Raw genomic sequence first — 19914 nt, forward strand, 5'->3', positions numbered from 1 at the left:
AGGACCTAGAAGAACTAAAGAGCAGACAAACAATGATGAACAACACAATAAATGAAATTAAAAATTCTCTAGAGGGAATCAATGGCAGAATAACTGAGGCAGAAGAATGGATAAGTGACCTGGAAGACAAAATAGTGGAAATAACTACCACAGAGCAGAATAAAGAAAAAAGAATGAAAAGAATTGAGGACACTCTCAGAGACCTCTGGGACAGTGTTAAATGTAGCAACATTCAAATTATAGGGGTCCCAGAGGAAAAAGAGAGAATGAAATGGACTGAGAAAATATTTGAAGAGGTTATAGTTGAAAACTTCCCTAATATGGGAAAGGAAATAGTCAATCAAGTCCAGGAAGCGCAGAGAGTCCCATACAGGATAAATCCAATGACAAACACACCAAAACACATACTAATCAATCTATCAAAAATTAAATACAAAGGAAAAATATTAAAAGCAGCAAGGGAAAAACAACAAATAACATACAAGGGAATCCACACATGGTTAACATCTGATCTTTCAGCAGAAACTCTTCAAGCCAGAGGGAGTGGCAGGACATATTTAAAGTGATGAAAGGGAAAAAAATACACCCAAGATTACTCTACGCAGCAAGAATCTCAAACACATTCAACGGAGAAATTAAAACGTTTACAGACAAGCAAAAGCTAAGAGAATTCAGCACTACCAAACCAGCTTTACAACAAATTCTAAAGCAACTTCTCTAGGCAGGAAACACAAGAGAAGGAAAAGACCTACAATAACAAACACAAAACAATTAAGAAAATGGTAGTAGGAACATACATATCAATAACTACCTTAAATGTAAATGGATTAAATGCTCCAATCAAAAGGCATAGACTGGCTGAATGGATACAAAAACAAGACCTGTATATATGCTTGTCTACAAGAGACCCACTTCAGACCTAGGGACACATACGGGTAGAAATTAAGGGTATAGACAAAGATATTTAATGCAAATGGAAATCAAAAGAAAACTGGAGTAGCAATTCTCATATCAGACAAAAGAGACTTTAAAATAAAAACTATTACAAGAGACAAAGAAGGACACTACATGATGATCAAGGGATCAATCAAAGAATATATAACAACTGTAAATATTTATGCACCCAACATAGGAGCACCTTAATACATAAGGCAAATGCTAACAGCCATAAAAGGGGAAATCTACAGTAACACAATCATAATAGGGGACTTTAACACCCCAATTTTACCAATGGACAGATCATCCAAAATGAAAATAAATAAGGAAACACAAGCTTTAAATGATACATTAAACAAGATGTACTTAATCGATATTTATAGGACATTCCATCCAAAAACAACAGAATACACTTTCTTCTCAAGTGCCTATGGAACATTCTCCAGGATAGATCATACCTTGGGTCACAAATCAAACCTTGGTAAATTTAAGAAAATTGAAATCGTATCAAATATCTTTTCCAACCACAATGCTATGAGACTAGATATCAATTACAGGAAAACAATCTGTAAAAAAATACAAACACATGGTGGCTAAACAATACAATACTAAATAACCAAGAGATCACTGAAGAAATCAAAGAGGAAATCAAGAAATACCTAGAAACCAATGACAATGAAAACACGACTACCCAAAACCCATGGGATGCAGAAAAGCAGTTCTAAGAGGGAAGTTTATAGCAATACAATCCTACCTCAAGAAATATCTGAAATAAACAACCTAACCTTACACCAAGAGAAATTAGAGAAAGAAGAACAAAAAAAACCCCTAAGTTAGAAGAAATAAAGAAATCATAAAGATCAGATCAGAAATAAATGAAAAAGAAATGAAGGAAACAATAGCAATGGTCAATAAAACTAAAAGGTGGTTCTTTGAGAAGATAAACAAAATTGCTAAACCATTAGCCAGACTTATCAAGAAAAAAAGGAAGACTTAAATCAATAGAATTAGAAATGAAAAAGGAGAAGTAACTACTGACACTGGAGCAATACAAAGGATCATGAGATTCCGATAAGCAAATTTATGCCAATAAAATGGACAACATGGAAGAAATGGACAAATTCTTAGAAAAGCACCTTTCGAGACTGAACCAGGAAGAAATAGAAAATATTAACAGGCCAATCACAAGCACTGAAATTGAGACCATGATTAAAAATCTTCCAACAAACAAAAGCACAGGGCCAGATGCCTTCACAGGCAATTTCTATCAAACATTTAGAGAAGAGCTAACACCTACACTTCTTAAGTTCTTCCAAAATATGGAAGATAGAGGAACACTCCTAATCTCATTCTACGAGGCCATAATCACCCTGATACCAAAACCAGATAAAGATGTCACAAACAAAGAAAATTACAATCCAATATCACTGATGAACATAGATGCAAAAATCCTCCACAAAATACTAGCAAACAGAATCCAACAGCACATTAAAAGGATCACACACTATGACCAGGTGGGGCTTATCCCAGGAATGCAAGGATTCTTCAATATATGCAAATCAATCAATGTGAATCACCATATTAACAAACTGAATGATAAAAAGCATATGATAATCTCAATAGATGCAGAGAAAGCTTTCAACAAAATTCAACACCCATTTATGATAAAAACTCTCAAGAAAGTAAGCATAGAGGGAACTTTCCTCAACATAATAAAGGCCATATAAGACAAACCCACAGCCAACATCATCCTTAATGGTGAAAAACTGAAACCATTTCCACTAAGATCAGTAAGAAGACAAGGTTGTGCACTCTCACCACTATTATTCAACATAGTTTTGGAAATTTTAGCCACAGAAATCAGAGAAGAAAAAGAAATAAATGGAATCCAAATTGGACAAGAAGTAAAGCTGTCACTGTTCACAGATGACATGATACTATACATAGAGAATCCTAAAGATGCTACAGGAAAACTACTAGAGCTAATCAATGAATTTGGTAAAGTAGCAGGATACAAAATTAATGCACAGAAATCTCTCACATTCCTATACACTGATGAAGAAAAATCTGAAAGAGATATTAAGGAAACACTCCCATTTACCATTGCAACAAAAAAATAAAATACCTAGGAATAAGTAGGTACCTACCTAAGGATACAAAAGACCTGTTTGCAGAAAACTGTAAGACACTGATGAAAGAAATTAAACATGATACAAACAGATGGAGAGATATATCATGTTCTTGGATCAGAAGAATCAACTTGTGTAAATGACTATACCACCCAAAGCAATCTTCAGATTCAATGTGATCCACATCAATCTACCCATGGCATTTTTCACAGAGCTAGAATAAAAAATTTCACAATTTGTATGGAAATACAAAAGACCCCTTGTAGCCAAAGCAATCTTGAGAAAGAAACACAGAGCTGGAGGAATCAGGCTCCCAGACTTCAGACTATACTACAAAGGTACAGTAATCAAGATGGTATGGTACTGGCATAAAAAAAGAAATATAGATCAATGGAACAGGGTAGAAATCTCAGAGATAAACCCACGCACCTATGGTCACCTTATTTTTGATAAATGTGGCAAGAATATACAGTGGAGAAAAGACAGCCTCTTAAGTAAGTGGTGCTTGGAAAACTGGACAGCTACATATAAAAGAATGAAATTAAAACACTCACTAACACCATACACAAAAATAAACTCAAAATGGATTAAAGACCTAAATATAAGTCCAGACACTATAAACTCTTAGAGGAAAACATAGTCAGAAGCCTCTATGACATAATTCACAGCAAGATCCTTTTTGACCCACCTCCTAGAGAAATGGAAATAAGAACAAAAATCAACAAATAGGGCCTAATGAAACTTATTTTTGCAGAGCAAAGGAAACCATAAGCAATATGGTCTCAGAATGGGAGAAAATATTTGCAAATGAAGCAACTGACAAAGGATTAATCTCCAAAATTTACAAGCAGCTCATGCAGCTTAATATCATAAAAACAAACAACCCAATCCAAAAATGGGCAGAACATTTTAAATAGATATTTAAATAGACATTGCTCCAAAGAAGATATACAGATTGCCAACAGACACATGAAACATCACTAATTATTAGAGAACTGCAAATCAAAACTACAATGAGGCATCAACTCTCACTAGTCAGAATGGCCATCATCAAAAAATCTACAAACAATAAATGTTGGAGAGGATGTGGAGAAAAGGGAACCCTCTTGCACCGTTGGTGGGAATGTAAATTGATATAACCACTATGGAGAACAGTATGGAGGTTCCTTATAAAACTAAAAATAGAACTACCATACGACCCAGCAGCTCCACTACTGGGCATATACCCTGAGAAAACCATAATTCAAAAAGAGTCATGTACCAAAATGTTCATTGCAGCTCTAGTTACAATAGCCAGGACATGGAAGCAATCTAAGTATCCATCAACAGATGAACGGATAAGGAAGATGTGGCACATACATACAATGGAATATTACTTAACCATAAGAAGAAACGAAATTGAGTTATTTGTAGTGAGGTGGATGGACCTAGAGTCTGTCATACAGAGTGAAGTCAGATAGAGAAAAACTAATACCATAGACTTACACATATACATGGAACCTAAAAAAGAAAAAAAACAGTCATGAAGAACCTAGGGGCAAGACTGGAGTAAAGACACAGACCTACTAGAGAATGGACTTGAGGATACAGGGAGAGTGAAGGGGAAGCTGGGACAAAGAGAGAGTGGCATGGACATATATACACTACCAAACGTAAAATAGATAGCTAGTGGGAAGCAGCCGCATAGCACAGGGAGATCAGCTAGGTACTTCGTGACCACCTAGAGGGGTGGGATAGGGAGGGTAGGAGGGAGGGAGAAGCAAGAGGGAAGAGATATGGGGACATATGTATATGTATAACTGATTCACTTTGTTATAAAGCAGAAAGTAACACACCATTGTAAAGCAATTATACTCCAATAAAGATGTTAAGAAAAAAAAAAGCTACATTGAGGTACCACCTCACACTGCTCAGAATGGCCATCATCAAAAAATCTACAAACAGTAAGTGCTGGAGAGGGTGTGGAGAAAAGGGAACCCTCTTGCACTGTTGGTGGGAATGTAAATTGATGCAGCCACTATGGAGAACAGTATGGAGGTTCCTTAAAGAACTACAAATAGAACTACCATATGACCCAGCAATCCCACTAGTGGGCATATACCCTGAGAAAACCATAATTCAAAAAGAGTCATGTACCACAATGTTCATTGCAGCTCTATTTACAAGAGCCAGGACATAGAAGCAGCCTAAGTGTCCATCAACAGATGAATGGATAAAAAAGATGTGGCACATATATACAATGGAATATTGCTCAGTCATAAAAAGAAACGAAATTGAGTTATTTGCAGTGAGGTGGATGGACCTAGAATCTGTCATACTGCGTAAAGTTAGTCAGAAAGAGAAAAACAAATACTGTATGCTAACACATATATATATGGAATCTAAAAATGAAAAAAATGGTTCTGAAGAAACTAGGGGCAGGACAGGAATAAAGACACTGACATTATGAATGTACTTGAGGACATGGGGAGGGGGAAGGGTAAGCTGGGACAAAGTGAGAGCATGACATGGACATATATACACTACCAAATGTAAAATAGATAGCTAGTGGGAAGCAGCCACATAGCACAGGGAGATCAGCTCGGTGCTCTGTGTCCACCTAGATGGGTGGCATAGAGAGGGTGTGAGGCAGATGCAAGAGGGAGGAGATATGTGGATATATGTATATGTATAGCTGGTTCACTGTGTTATAAAGCAGAAACTAACACACAATTGTAAAGCAATTATACTCCAATAAAGATGTTAAAAATAAAAATATATATATACCCACAGAAGATAATGCCATTGTATTAGCACACCCACTAAAAAACTCTTAGAGGGAAACATCAGCAAAACACTCTTTGACATAAATTGCAGCAAGATATTTTTGGACCCACCTCCTAGAGTAATGAGAATAAAAACAGAAATAAACAAATAGGACCTAATGAAACTTAAAATCTTTTGCACAGCAAAGGAAATTATAAACAAGATGAAAAGACAACATTTAGAATGGAAGAAGATATTTGCAAATGAAGCAGCTGACAAAGGATTAATCTCCAAAATATACAAACAGCTCATGCAGCTCAATATCAAAAAAAAATGAATTAAAAAATGGCAGAAGACATAAATAGACATTTCTCAAAAGAATACATACAGATGGCCAACAAACACATTAAAAGATGCTCAACATCACTAATTATTAGAGAAATGGAAATCAAAACTACTATGAGGTAGCACACCAGTCTGAATGGCTGTCATCAAAAAATCTATAAACAGTAAATGCTGGAGAAGGTGTGGAAAAAGGGAACCGTCATGCATTGTTGGTGGGAATGTAAATTTAGACAACTTCTACTGAGAGCAGTATCGAAATCCCTTAAAAAACTAAAAATAGAGCTACCCTATGACCCAGCAATCCCACTACTGGGCATATACCCAGAGAAAACCATAATTCAAAAAGACACATGCACCCCAATGTTCATTGTAGACTATTTACAATAGCCAGGACATGGAAACAACCTAAATGTCCATCAACAGAGGAATGGATAAAGAAGATGTGGTACATATATACAATGGAATATTACTCAGCCATAAAAAGAAACAAAATATGAGTCATTTGTAGAGACATGGATGGAACTAGAGACTGTCACACAGAGTGTAGTAAGTCAGAAAGGGAAAAACAAGTATCGTATATTAATGCATATATGTGGAATCTGAAAATATTGGTATAGACAATCTTATTTACAAAGCAGAAACAGAGACACAGATGTAGAGACCAAACATCAATACAAAGGTGGAAAGTGTAGGGAGGGGGATGAATTGGGAGATTGGGATTGACATATACACACTATTGACACTATGTATGAAATAGATAACTAGTGAGAACCTACTGTATAGCACAGGGAACTCTACTCAATACTCTGTGGTGACCTAAATGAGAAGGAAATCCCCAAAAGAGGGAATATATGTATACATATAGCTGATTCACTTTGTTGTACAGTAAAAACTAACATAATATTGTAAAACAACTATACTCCACTAAAAAATAAAAACAAATTAAAAAATTTAGAAAAAGAAGATACATAATGCAAGATGTTAGTAAATCACAGTAATTAATCCAAACATTGCAGATTAAATCGATGCATACTCTAAGTAAGGGAATGATTGATGGGGGGAAGTAAATATGCTAATTTCTAAATAATACATAAAAAGGTTTTTGATAATATTAGATAATACTGATAATATTATATATTTAGATATTAGATACTTGAGTGACATTGATACTTAAAGAAAGGGGACAAGTATATCCTTCTAATTAAAATTAATTACTAGACGAAAAAAATCACTAGAGAAGAAAATAGAAGGTCTAAATCAATTAATAAAAATAAAATGAAGGATGTATATTTTTAAATATAAAAGTGGCCAACAAAAACATGATGGCAAAAATAAAACAAAACTTACCTGTGATAGTAGTAAATAACAGTAGGATAAACTCATCTACTGAAATCAAAAGCCACTCAGATTGTATTTTTAAAAGAATCTAATTATAAATTATCTCCAAGACATACTTTTACAATGACACAAAAAGGTTAAAAATAAAAAGATGGGGCTTCCCTGGTAGCACAGTGGTTGAGAGTCCGCCTGCCGATGCAGGGGACACGGGTTCGTGCTCCGGTCCAGGAAGATCCCACATGCCACGGAGCAGCTGGGCCCGTGAGCCATGGCCACTGAGCCTGCACGTCCGGAGCCTGTGCTCCGCAACGGGAGAGGCCACAACAGCGAGAGGCCCGCGTACCGCAAAAAAAAAAAAAAAGATGAACAAAGATGTACCTGGCTAATGCAAATAAAAAGAAAGCAGAGGCCATAAGATTAATATTAAAATGGAACTCAAAGCAATATGCAATGAACAAGATAAAAGAGAATCACATTTATTAAGGACAAAATCCACAATGCAGATAAAATAATATAAAATGTCTATGTTTTGAATAACATAGCATCAAAATACATGAAATAAAAACTATTCAAATCACAATGAGAAGTTGGCAGAAATACATTAGTAGCATGATATTTCTTAATACATATTTCTGGGCCTTGATAGAACAAATAGGAAGCAGAAGAATCTGGAAAATGTAATTAATAAAATGACTTAAATTCTTCATTAAACGTGGCACTTTATGGAGGATGTACCTTCTTTTTCAGTGTCCATGAACATTTATAAAAGTTGGCCATATAATAGGCCCTAAAAAAAAACCTCAACAATTTATTCAAAAGCAAAAACTGTCATCCTCATTCTCTAATTTACGCTATGATAAGACAAAAAGCCAATGCAGATGCACACATATAGCCACTTAACCTGGAAATTATAAAATGCTCTCCTAAATAGTTACGAAGCTAAGGAGGAAATCAAAGTCATACTTAGAGAAAGCCTGGATAAAACAAGAGACAGACCATGTTCCCCATAAAAAGATTTAACATTATAAAGAGCACAATTCTCCACATGATTTAACTTACAAATTTAATGTCATTCCAACCAAAATCCCAATGATTTTTTTTTTTAATTTGGGGAAAGAATTCTAGAATGTATATAAAGGGTAAATTGATGGGCTTCATTTTTTTTGTAAAAAAAGATTTTGAAAAATAAAAATAATGGAGGGGAACCACAACTGTAAATTAAAATAAATGATAAAGCTAAAAACAACATTTAAAGAAGGTACTTAAACAAAAAAAAATTTATCCAAAGGTCTAAGAATATATAAAACTTCAATATATTTACATAATGTTTCAAATCAATGGGAAATGAGTATTATTATTAACAAATGGTGCTAGCAAAATTGATTAACAGGGACAGAAATAAAAAACCTATATCCCATCAACAAAATATTATACCCAGGCGACAAAAGTGTTCAAATTGAAACAACAAGGTACTATTTAATAATTAGGGCAACCTGCCTTGGGGACAATTTGATAATACATTTCACAAGTTTTAAAATATCCATCACCTTTTACCCAGAAATTCAACTTTAATTATTGAGAACTTGCACAATGGAAAATAACAGAGATATGAATAAAATTAAACTGATAGAGATGTTTACTACAGTATTAATAACATTATTAGAAAATTTTTAAATGTCCAATATAAAGGAACTATTTAATTGAGTACTAGAGATGTAGTCATTAAAAACATTATATTTAATAATATGAGAAGGGCTTCCCTGGTGACGCAGTGGTTGAGAGTCCGCCTGACGATGCAGGGGACATGGGTCCGTGCCCCGGTCCGGGAAGATCCCACATGCCGCGGAGCAGCTGGGCCCATGAGCCATGGCTGCTGAGCCTGCATGTCCGGAGCCTGTGCTCCGCAACGGGAGAGGCCACAACAGTGAGAGGCCTGTGTACCACAAAAAAATAAAAATAAAATAATAATAATCTGAGAAAATATTTATAATCTGGAGAAAGCTATATAGCATTGTTACTTTTATGTAGATCCTATAGGACTTTCTATGTAGACAATTATACTCTCTGAGAAAATAATAGTTTTCATAATCGGGATGTTTTTATTTCTTTTTCTTACCTTATTGCACTTACTTATTGCACTTAGGCTGTCTATACAATGTTGAATAGAACTACTGAAAGGTAACATCCTTGCCTTGTGCCTGATCTTAGGAAGAAAGCATCTAGTACTTCACCACTAAGAGTGAATAGGCTATAGAAATTTTGCAAATGATCTTTCTCAGGTTGAATAAGTTCCCTTCTATTCTTAGTTTGTAGAGGGTTTTGGTTAGGAATAGTACTGAATTTTATCAAATGTTTTTTTCTACATGTATTGAGATGGTCATGTGGTTTTGCCTTTTTAGTTTGTTAATATTATGAATTACACTGATTATTTTTTAATGTGAAACAAACCTGTGTTCTTGGAATAAACCCCACTTAGCCATAATGTATTATTCTCTCTCCAGGTACTAAGTTGGGGAAACCCTGGAAATCATATTATTTGTTTCTCATCTCTCAGGCTTCACTGTCTTTTGTTGCCTGAACTCCAAAGACTTGAAACTGTGGTTTCATATACACACATATATATATGGATGTGTGCATATGTACATGTATATATGTGTGTGTATATTTGTGTGTATACATATGTGCATGTGTGTGTATTTTTTTTCCACTTGTTTCACATAGGAGGATAAGTTGGAGCTCTGTTTCTCTAACTTGCCAGAAGCAGAGATCCTGACTGATATCATTTATTTTATTCTTCAAGAGATATAAGCTCTTTAGAAGCCAGTTCTAAGAAAGTTTTTACCAAGTCAATTTTACATCTGAGCCTCTGAGAGAGAGAAACACAGAACAAGAGATATTCTGAGTAAAAGTATGTTTCCTAGTATAGTAATTAGGACTGCTTAAAACAAAAGAAAACAAATCAAACATAAAAATTAACAAAGTCTATGTAGAAAAGGACATCATCAAAAAAACTAATATTCAAGAGAAATAAGCCAGACAGAGAAAGACAAATACTGTATGATCTCACTTATATGTGGAACCTTAAAAAAACTGAAATAGACACAGGGAACAGACTGGTGGTTGCCAGAGCCAGTGGGAAAGGGGGGACGGGGAGGGGAGATGGGGGGAATGGGTGAAGGGGGTCGAAAGGTACAAACTTCCAGCTATAATATAAAAAAGCTCTGGAAATGTAATGTACAGCATGGTGACTATAGTTAACAATACTGTATTTTATATTTGAGAGTTGCCAAGGGAATAGATCTTAAATGTTCTCATCACAAGACAAAAATCTGTAACAGTGTGAGGTGATGGATGTTAACTAAACTTATTGTGGTGATCGTTTTGCAACATATAAATATATCCAATCATTGTGTTGTACACTTTGGTGTAATACAATGTTATATGTCAATCATACCTCAGTAAAACTGGGAGGAAATTACCTCCCTGAAAAATAGAAAGATCTGCAGTAACAGCTTTGCTATATTCAGCTAAAGAGCTACTTGACATTAATAAAAGAAAAAGAAAAAAAGAGAGGAAGGAAGGGAGGAAAAAGGAAAGAAAGAGAGGGAAAAAAGGAAAGAAACAGGAAGGAGGGAAGGAAGGTAAGAAGGAAGGAAAGAGGAAGGAAGGAAGAGAGAAACCTAAAATGAAACAACACTGAAAACTTAAAGGCATGGAAAAAAATACATCAAAAAATTAATAAATGAAGCTGATATAACAGTATTTTTTAAATATCAAACATTTAATGAGGCAAAGAGAGACATCATTTGGTATTTTTAAAAGAAGCAATCTCCAAGATCATAAACAAACTAGCCTGGAATGTATAAAGGAAAAAATTACAAGGATAAATTGACAAATTCATGATTACAATGAGAGATTTTACATCTCTTCCTCTCAGAAACTGATGGGACAATCAGATGAAATTATTAAGATATAGAAATTTAAAACATACTTTTAGAGAAAGAATCTTATACTCAACAGAATAACTATTTTTTCAAGTATGTATAGAGATTTACAACAAAATGACCATATATTAGACCAGAAAAGACATCTCAGCCTCCCCAAAAAAGTAAATACCCAGATATCAAAATGGGAGAAAATATTTGCTATCTATAAAACTGAAAAGATAGTCTGTAACTACGGTTTCACTAATAATTAAGCAATAAATTAATGAAAATAATTTCACTGGTTTATTTTCATTCTTTTAATGTGGCTACTGGAAGATCGTGTGGCTCACATTATATTTCAATTAACCAATGCTGATCTAAAATATACAAGGAGCTCATGAAAATCAACAAGGAAAACAGCTACAGTAACCTCAACAGAAAATGGGCAAGGGATACAAGCAGGCCATGTATAGAGGAGAAATCCAAAATAATAAGCATATGAGGATTTGCTCAAAATAATTGAGAATAAGAGAAATTTAAATTAAAACAGCAATTAAAAATACCTTACATATTGACAAAAATGTAAAAATGAATAATGTCAAGAGTTGTTAATGATTTGGAGAAGTGGGAACCCTTTGCACTGCTGGTGGGAATGTGGATGGGTGCGGCCATTCTGGGAAACAATCTGCCAATACCTAGTCGAATTAAACAGATACATATGCTATGACACAGAAATTCCACTCCAATGTCTATATCCCAGTGTAATTCTTAGACAGCTACTAAGGGGCATATGTACAAGGATGCTCATTGCAATGTTATTTGTGGTGACCAGGAATTGGAGGCAACCTGGGTGTGTGTCATTGGGAAAGAGAACATAAAATAAGTGGTTGGTACTCACGACAGCACACTATGCGGTAGCTGAAAGCAGTAGATTACATTTAAACAGAGCAATTGGATGGATCTTGAAAACATAATGGATGGTGAAGAATATATGAGATAAATTTCTGTATACATCATATATTATATACCTGTATATATAAGATACACATATTATATATATATATAATGATACATACACATAAATATACATGTGTATAAAACAATACCCATTTGTAGGAACATAGTCTAACATAAAGTTATACACTCAACCCATCAGAATAGAGTTGTCTGTGTGGGGTAGTAAGGGAGGAGAAGGGTAATGAGAACAGAGTTTAGGGATAATGGTAATAAATACATACATAATATATACATACATACAAATTCGTATACATACAACAGAGAGCTCCTATGATGATAATGTACCTTCAACTGGGGATATAATAAACTCAATCCTCTACAACTTTGGTTGAAGAAAACTGGGACAAATTGTTGCATCTATTCCAGGACAAGAATAACTATTAAATTTGAGAACCTAATTTATCTGATTTTCCTGGCATCCAAGGCAAGAAGAGAAACACACAGAGTAACACATCTGAGTTATATCAACATAATCACCACTATCTGTGAGACGAGACAAATTTTGTCCTAGCACTAAATTCTCAACGTAAAGTCTACCTTAGACTAACGCTAACGATTTTTACACTGTGCTCAATGGAGCCCTTTAACAAGGGGTCATGCAGGGGACTGTGAAGTGGTGGGTAAGAAAAAAACTAGAGAAAGAAAAGCAGGGAGAGAGGGAAGACAAGGCTCTAGGACCTCCAGCTTCCACTTCAACCATGTTGATCTATTATAGGCATGAAGTTTCCACGTAAGCTTGTATTTGAAGAAAGGATTTTGTGATTAAAAAGAAAACAGTGGGAGCCACTCTCCTAGGCCTTTATATAAGATATTGAACAATCTAATGAACCTCATCCTCAACAGCTGTTCCGCAAAAGTTGCAGAGTATTCTTCATATCACTGTTTCTTTTATCAACACTGGACGGAAACTGAAGGCATATTAAATCACTGTTCTCTGGAAAGACATTTCTATGGGAAGCTAAAGTAAGGTAGTACAGTGTGTGTCTCCCTGGCTACAGAAATCGCTAAAGAGAGAGTAAGCTTAGACAATCCAGAAGTGATGGTTAATGTCCTTTGGACTAACTCTCCAAGGTCCTTGTCAGGCTGCTTCCAGGAGATTTAACAGGTTAAATACTCCAAGTTAACAGATATGTTCTATTGTTGACTGAAAGGGAGCCATCTATTTTAAGAAAAATTGCAGTGTTATTAAACACAAAGAGCTCAGTTTGTATTCTTTCCCAAATGGAGGGTCCCCTAGCTCCTCTCCAATGCACCAACATGCACGTACATATATGCAAGGATCCACACACACCTGCATGTAAGTGGGTTGCAGAATCACTTATAAGTAGGGACAAATTTCCACAGAAAGCAGTTTTCCATCTGCATAAGTACTTGAATAGTGGCTCAGCTGAAGTCCTATGCAGCCCTCCCAGGAAAGGGAAAAGTTGGGGGGGGGGGTTGCCTACATGATTTTAAGATCAGTCATAACCAATCTATTTAACCATAGAAGACCATAAATATTTTTCTACTTCTTGTAAACCATCAGAGGGCAGAATATCCGACCCTAACATGGGATCTGGGACCCTGGACCGGATTCAGGGGTAAACAAAATTAACTCACAGGCTGCCAAGCACAGACTGGAAGATTGGAAATTTAGCTCATGGACTTCCAGCTTTTGGCGAGAGTGGAGTAGCTCATACTGAACTAATATCCACGCCGCGGACAATTATAAACTCTGGACAATATATTAAAACAAGCACAACTATTTGAAGAGCTGCAGAATGACCTATAGCAGGGAGAATTAGAGGGGTGAGACTTAATTAAGGGGGGTGTATTTGCTTATTAAGGCTTCTGTAACAAAGTACCACAAACATGGTGGCTTGAACAACAGAAATTTATTGACTCACTGCTCTGAAGGCTGGAAGTCTGAGATCAAATTGTGGGGCAAGATTGGGTGCCTCTAAGGGGTGTGAGAAAGAATATAATCCATATCTCTCACCTAGCCTCTGGTGGTTTTCTGGCAATCTTTGGCATCCCATGGCAGGTAGAAACATCATCCCAATCTCTGCCTTCATTTTCACATGGAGTTCTCCCTATGTGTGTGTCTGAGTCCAAATTTCCCTCTTTTTAGGACCCACCCTAATAACCGCATTCCAACTTGATTACCTCTGCAAAGACCTTATATCCAAATAAGGTCACATTCTGAAGTACTGGGGGGTAGGACTTCAACATAGGAATTTGGCAAGACAGAATTCAGCCCATAGCAGTAAGAAAACTGGATGATAATGGCATTTAACTGGTTTTTCTTCTGAAGGCATGCCTGAGTCCACATGGCGCATGGGAAATAGATTTTGAACAGAAAGCGGCCATCTTACTGTGCTGCAAAGTCAGAGATTGGAGTGTGGGTTGTCAAAGTGGCTAGAAATTGAGGAGGGAAATCCCAGAAAAGAGTGGGCCACCAAACTGTGAGCCACAAAAATATGCATAAAGTCTGCCTTCAAAATCTTAGCTGACTTCTGAACTGCCCATGTGTTAATAGAGGCTCTAAGAAATCCTGCAGAAAGCTCTAACTGATAGGCTAAAAGAGGTAAGAAGACCATCTTAGTCAGTTTGGGCTGCTATAACAAAAGTACCACAGACTGGGTGGCTTAACCAAGAGACATTTATTGCTCACCCTTCTGGCAGCTGGGAAGTCTGAGACGAAGGTGTTGGCAGATTAAGCTCCTGGTGAGAGCCCACTTCCTGGTTTGCAATGGCTGCCTTCTCACTGTCCTCAAATGGCAGAGAGAGAAAGAGCTTTAGTTAGGATCCCAGAAGTCCTTGAAACTCTTCATTTTTTTCAGTCTATTCTCTGCTGTGCAGATTGGGTAAGTTATGGTTCTGCCTTCCTCTGACACCATTCTAGAAGGAGATGGGGAGACACTGCCTCTTTACTGCTGGATGAGGGTAGAAGTCCAGCTTCCCCACTTGGACCCTCAGGTGGGGAGGGGCTCGCCATTACTGCAGGGTGGGGCTGAGAGTTTGGGGTCTTCACGAGGCCTCCACTGAAGCCACCTGGCTGGGAGCATGGAAGGGAGGCGTCCTTAATTCTCTCTGGGTGGTCTCTTCTGGGGGGTGATGTCATGGTGACTGGGTGATGCTCAAAGTCCTCACTGTTCATTGGCCCTTACCTCCATGCCCCAGCATGGCTCAGGCACCTCATTACAGCCTGGTGAGAGTTAGAATCCAGGCTCCCCACTCGGCCTTTGCTGGTGGGGGCTAGGCTACAGTCTCTTCTGTGGTGTCTGTTTGGGGCACAGCAGTCAGATTCTAAAAGTTTTCTGTCTTGCTCAAGGCCCCTTTCCTGGTCCTCTGGCTAGAGAGCAGGCTTTCGGGGAGGCTTTTTGTCTCTCTGCACCTGTTAATATGCCTGGGTTGCCTGCTTCTTCAGCTCCAACTCTGAATATAAAAGATAATAAGAAGACCCAGGGAACTCACCATTGGGTCTCTTCTTGGGTTCCAAGAGCCCTTAAATGGTGCACCTTCTTTCCTCAAACTTTCAAAGTCTCTTTAGGCTTGTTTTATATATACATCCAGGATTTTTTCATTGTAGTTGGCAGGAGGAATAGGGAAAAGTACATCTGCTCCATCTTCCCAAAGTGGCAGTGCTGAATTACATTTTGCTTTTTCACCATTTTCTCATCCGGTGGAATGCTTTGAGGACAAGACGCAAACTTGATTCATTTTGGTTTCCTCAACACCGGGCCAAGATCATGTGTCCCGTAGCCACTGATGAACAAATGTCTTAATGAGTGTAGTGCCTAAGGGCCTGTAAAGAACCCTCTGCAGCACCCAGCTCTTTCCACTCTGCCTTACAACCTTTCACATGCGGAGGCTGTGGGTACTTCTTACCTATATGCATCCAGCTGGGACCCTGAGATCCCTCACTCTTTGCCATGGGCTTACACTCTGCTTTGACTATATGCTGTCTTAAAGACCCACTGCAGAAAAAACAGACCAGAGACAAGGAAAGAACAAAGGCCAGAGTTCTAAAGTGTCAGGAGGGCATGCCCTTCAGCAGAAAGATTCCAGTGAAGAAAACCCCAGAAAGCCTTCAGAGGGATTGTGCCCAAATGTTTTCATCTCATCTCTCCATTTTCTGCTGCCTCTGAAGCTGCTAGGTTAGAGTCAGAGCAAACAAAGCAGGAGCGCTCTGGGAATTTCTCAAATGGAAAGAAAATTGCATCTCATTAAAATGTGTGCACACACTCACAAACACATAGCACACTCGAGTTCTGAATTACATGAATTCCCACACCGCTGGGTAATTTATTCAGTTCCTATTCCCATGCCATTGAGATACACCGAACGAAGTACAACCCACCAAACATGAATAATGAACAGCTTTCGTGCCTTAATCAATCATAACAATTGTGTTAAGTCCCTCAAGAGGGGCTTGTAATGAAATCCTCCATTCGTGGTTTGGGGTGCCCCATTCTCATCTGGGAGACTTGTGGGCCAGCTTCTCCCCTTCTGTGATATTATTGGAAGGGGCAAATCCCAGTCTGGGGCAGTTTTTTAACCAGAACTAGTCAGTCTTACACACCCCAGTCCTTCAGAGGAACAGATATGATTAAATGAGCCCTGTACAGTAGAAATAAAATCTAAACCACATAGGAAATTAGAAATTTTCTAGTAGTCACATTACAAAAAGTAAAAAGAAGTAGATGAAATTAATTTTCATAGCACATTTTATTGAATGCAATATATCTAAAATACTATCATTTCAATATGTAAACAATGTTTTTAAAAATTTTTGATGAGGCGTTCACAATTTTTAGGCTAAGTCTCTGAAGTCTAGTGTGTATTTTATGTTTATGGAGCATCTCAGTTTGGTCTAGAACATTTCAAGTGTCAATAGCTACAGATGGCTAGTGGCTACCATATTGGATAGTATGGATATAAACCATGAGTGAATAAATATATGAGTGGGTGAATGAAAGAATAAATCAGTGAGGGAATTCCCTGGTGGTCCAGTGGTTAAGACTTCGCCTTCCAATGCAGGGGTGTGGGTTCGATCCCTGGTCAGGGAGCTAAGATCCCACATGCCTCGCAGTCAAAAAACCAAAGCATAAAACAGAACAATATTGTAACAAATTCAATAAAGACTTTAAAAATGGCCCACATCAAAAAAAATAAAGAATGAATCAGTGAACGGATGAAAGACTGACCACTCGTCAGCCCCTCATGCCCATCACACATGCTGGTTAGAGATGGGTGGTCAAGAACTAAAGACTTCTCCATTATTACCAGTGTAAATATTCCTGCCTTATGCTTGTATGCCAATTCACTCTTTCCAGAGTTTCTTCCCGTGCACCCTTTGTTCCTCAAGACAACCTTGTGAAGGTGGTAGGAATCTGCAGGAATCACAGGATCCCAGGCCTGGCAGACAGCTCCACTCCCACTCTGCTGCCCTCTCAGCTACGGGCAAACAGACAATGCCCCAGAACCACCCCCATGAGAAATTCTGGGCTAGGGAAGCTCTCTCTTCTCATGTCTCCTCAGCAGGAATGGTTCACCTCCACTGACTGCCTTTTAGGTGCTGCCATGTCTTGTTACTCACTTGGCGAGTGGCACCTGCCATGTTTTATTCCAAAGGCAGCCAGACCCATGGATGTTCTCCGGAGGAACTGCCTTCCTGGAACAGGTAGTAATGCCCATCCTTGTACTATAGACTGTACTATACCATTCACCAAAAACTGTCACACACACCTCTAATCTCTCCCCTCCCAGGGCCAGGCCAGGCCAGGCCATCTAGGCCTCAACCTAGAGGACCAATTCCAGGATAGGGTTTCAGAGCCCAGGGTGGAATCAGGCAGGATGTTTTACCCAGAGTAGGAGCACAGGAAAGGGCCATTGAGGGAATGCACACACACAGATCATGAGACCCAAAAGTTGTGTTTGCAAAGAACCAGAGGGAGGCCAAGGTGGTTGAATTATCGCAATCAGAGGGGAACATGGAACCAGATGAGGTTAGGGAAGGAGGCAGAACCCGGTCAGCCATGTTGGCCTGGAAGTGAAGTTAATCTTAGAAATTCTGTAGAGACAGAAAGCAGACCAGTGGCTGCTGGAGGTGAGGGAGGCGGGAAGAATGGGGAGTGACTGGTTAAAAGGTGTGAGGTCCTCTTTTTGAGTGATGAAAATGTTCTGGAACTAGGTAGTGGTGATGATCTCACGACACTGTGAACGGAGTAAATGCCACTGAATTGTACACTTCAATAATGGCTAAAATGGTAAATTTTGTGTTATATGTATTTTACCACAATAAAAAAAAAAATGAGTGCTAGAACTCACATGCAAAGCTTCTCACCAAGTCCAGCTCCCCTTCCCCATCAACCAGGCCCATGCAGCCCAGTGCAACAGACTCTTTCCATGGCTCAAGGGCATCTTTAGAGACAATCAAAATCATACCAACCCTAAATGCCCTGCCACACCCACAGAGAGGAACCCCCAACCAACAGCAGAGCAGCCCGGCCAAAGAGACTGGGAATTACCAACTGTCAAGTCTGGAAGATTTGATGCCTTCTATCTCTGACAATAGAGCAGAAAGCCCAGTCAGAGGATGAATGTTATGTAAAGGGTAGCATCCTAAAGTCCTAAACTCCATTCCTCAGCTCCTTAGGGAACGTCGATCTTTGAAATTTGTAAACCTTTCTTGAAGTTATTTATATGTTCAGCTAGTGCAATATCTCTTGGGGATAAAGAGTTGCATAAATTTATACTACTCACTGGGTAAAGCACAATTCCCTTTAGTTATCCTAAAATTATCTCCTGTCAAGTTTTATGGAGTTGTAGGAGAGGGAGGAATTTAGGTCTAAGATGTCAGGGTTTCAACATATACTCTCTCTTTCATGGTCAGCTAACTTTTCATCTCATCCTCTCTCAGACTTGATACTTCCAGACTTAAGAACTCTAATTGCTCCCCCGTCCCTCTTGATCATTTTAGTTGTCTTTTCTATAGCTTTTACCTGTTTGTCCTTTTGCTCTCTCTCTTAAAGGGGAGTGATTAGAATCTCCTGAAATACTAGGAGACGTTGAAGCAGCAGCATCTACCATTACTGAATCTACTATATGCCTGGCCCATCAGGCACATCCATGAATTTAAAATTCAATTCATCCCCCCTTCCCCCCTTGGCAACCATAAATTTGTTCTCTACCTCTGTGACTTTATTTATGCTTTGCAAATAAGTTCATCTGTACTATTTTTCTAGATTCCACATATAAGCGATATTATACAATATTTGTTTTTCTCTTTCTGACTGACATCACTCTGTATGACAATCTCTAGGTCCATCCACGTCTCAGCAAATGGCACTATTTCCTTCCTTTTATGGCTGAGTAATATTCCATTGTATATACGTATCATGAATTGGGAGATTGGGATTGACATACACTACTATGTATAATATAGATAACTAATGAGAACTTATTGTGTAGCACAGGCAACTCTACTCAGTGAT

The 19914-nt window shown here is 37.9% G+C and overlaps 1 long non-coding RNA gene across 1 annotated transcript in view; it reads right to left on the bottom strand.

Moving 5' to 3' along the window:
* Nucleotides 1-14502, bottom strand: part of LOC116755653 — a 52695-nt gene extending 38193 nt beyond the window's left edge. The window contains exon 1 of the long non-coding RNA XR_004350416.1: nt 14415-14502. This is a non-coding gene — a long non-coding RNA (uncharacterized LOC116755653). The remainder of the gene's footprint in view (nt 1-14414) is intronic.
* Nucleotides 14503-19914: the final 5412 nt, after the last annotated feature.

Source organism: Phocoena sinus, chromosome 6 (assembly GCF_008692025.1).
Source record: "Phocoena sinus isolate mPhoSin1 chromosome 6, mPhoSin1.pri, whole genome shotgun sequence".
NCBI lineage: Eukaryota > Metazoa > Chordata > Mammalia > Artiodactyla > Phocoenidae > Phocoena > Phocoena sinus.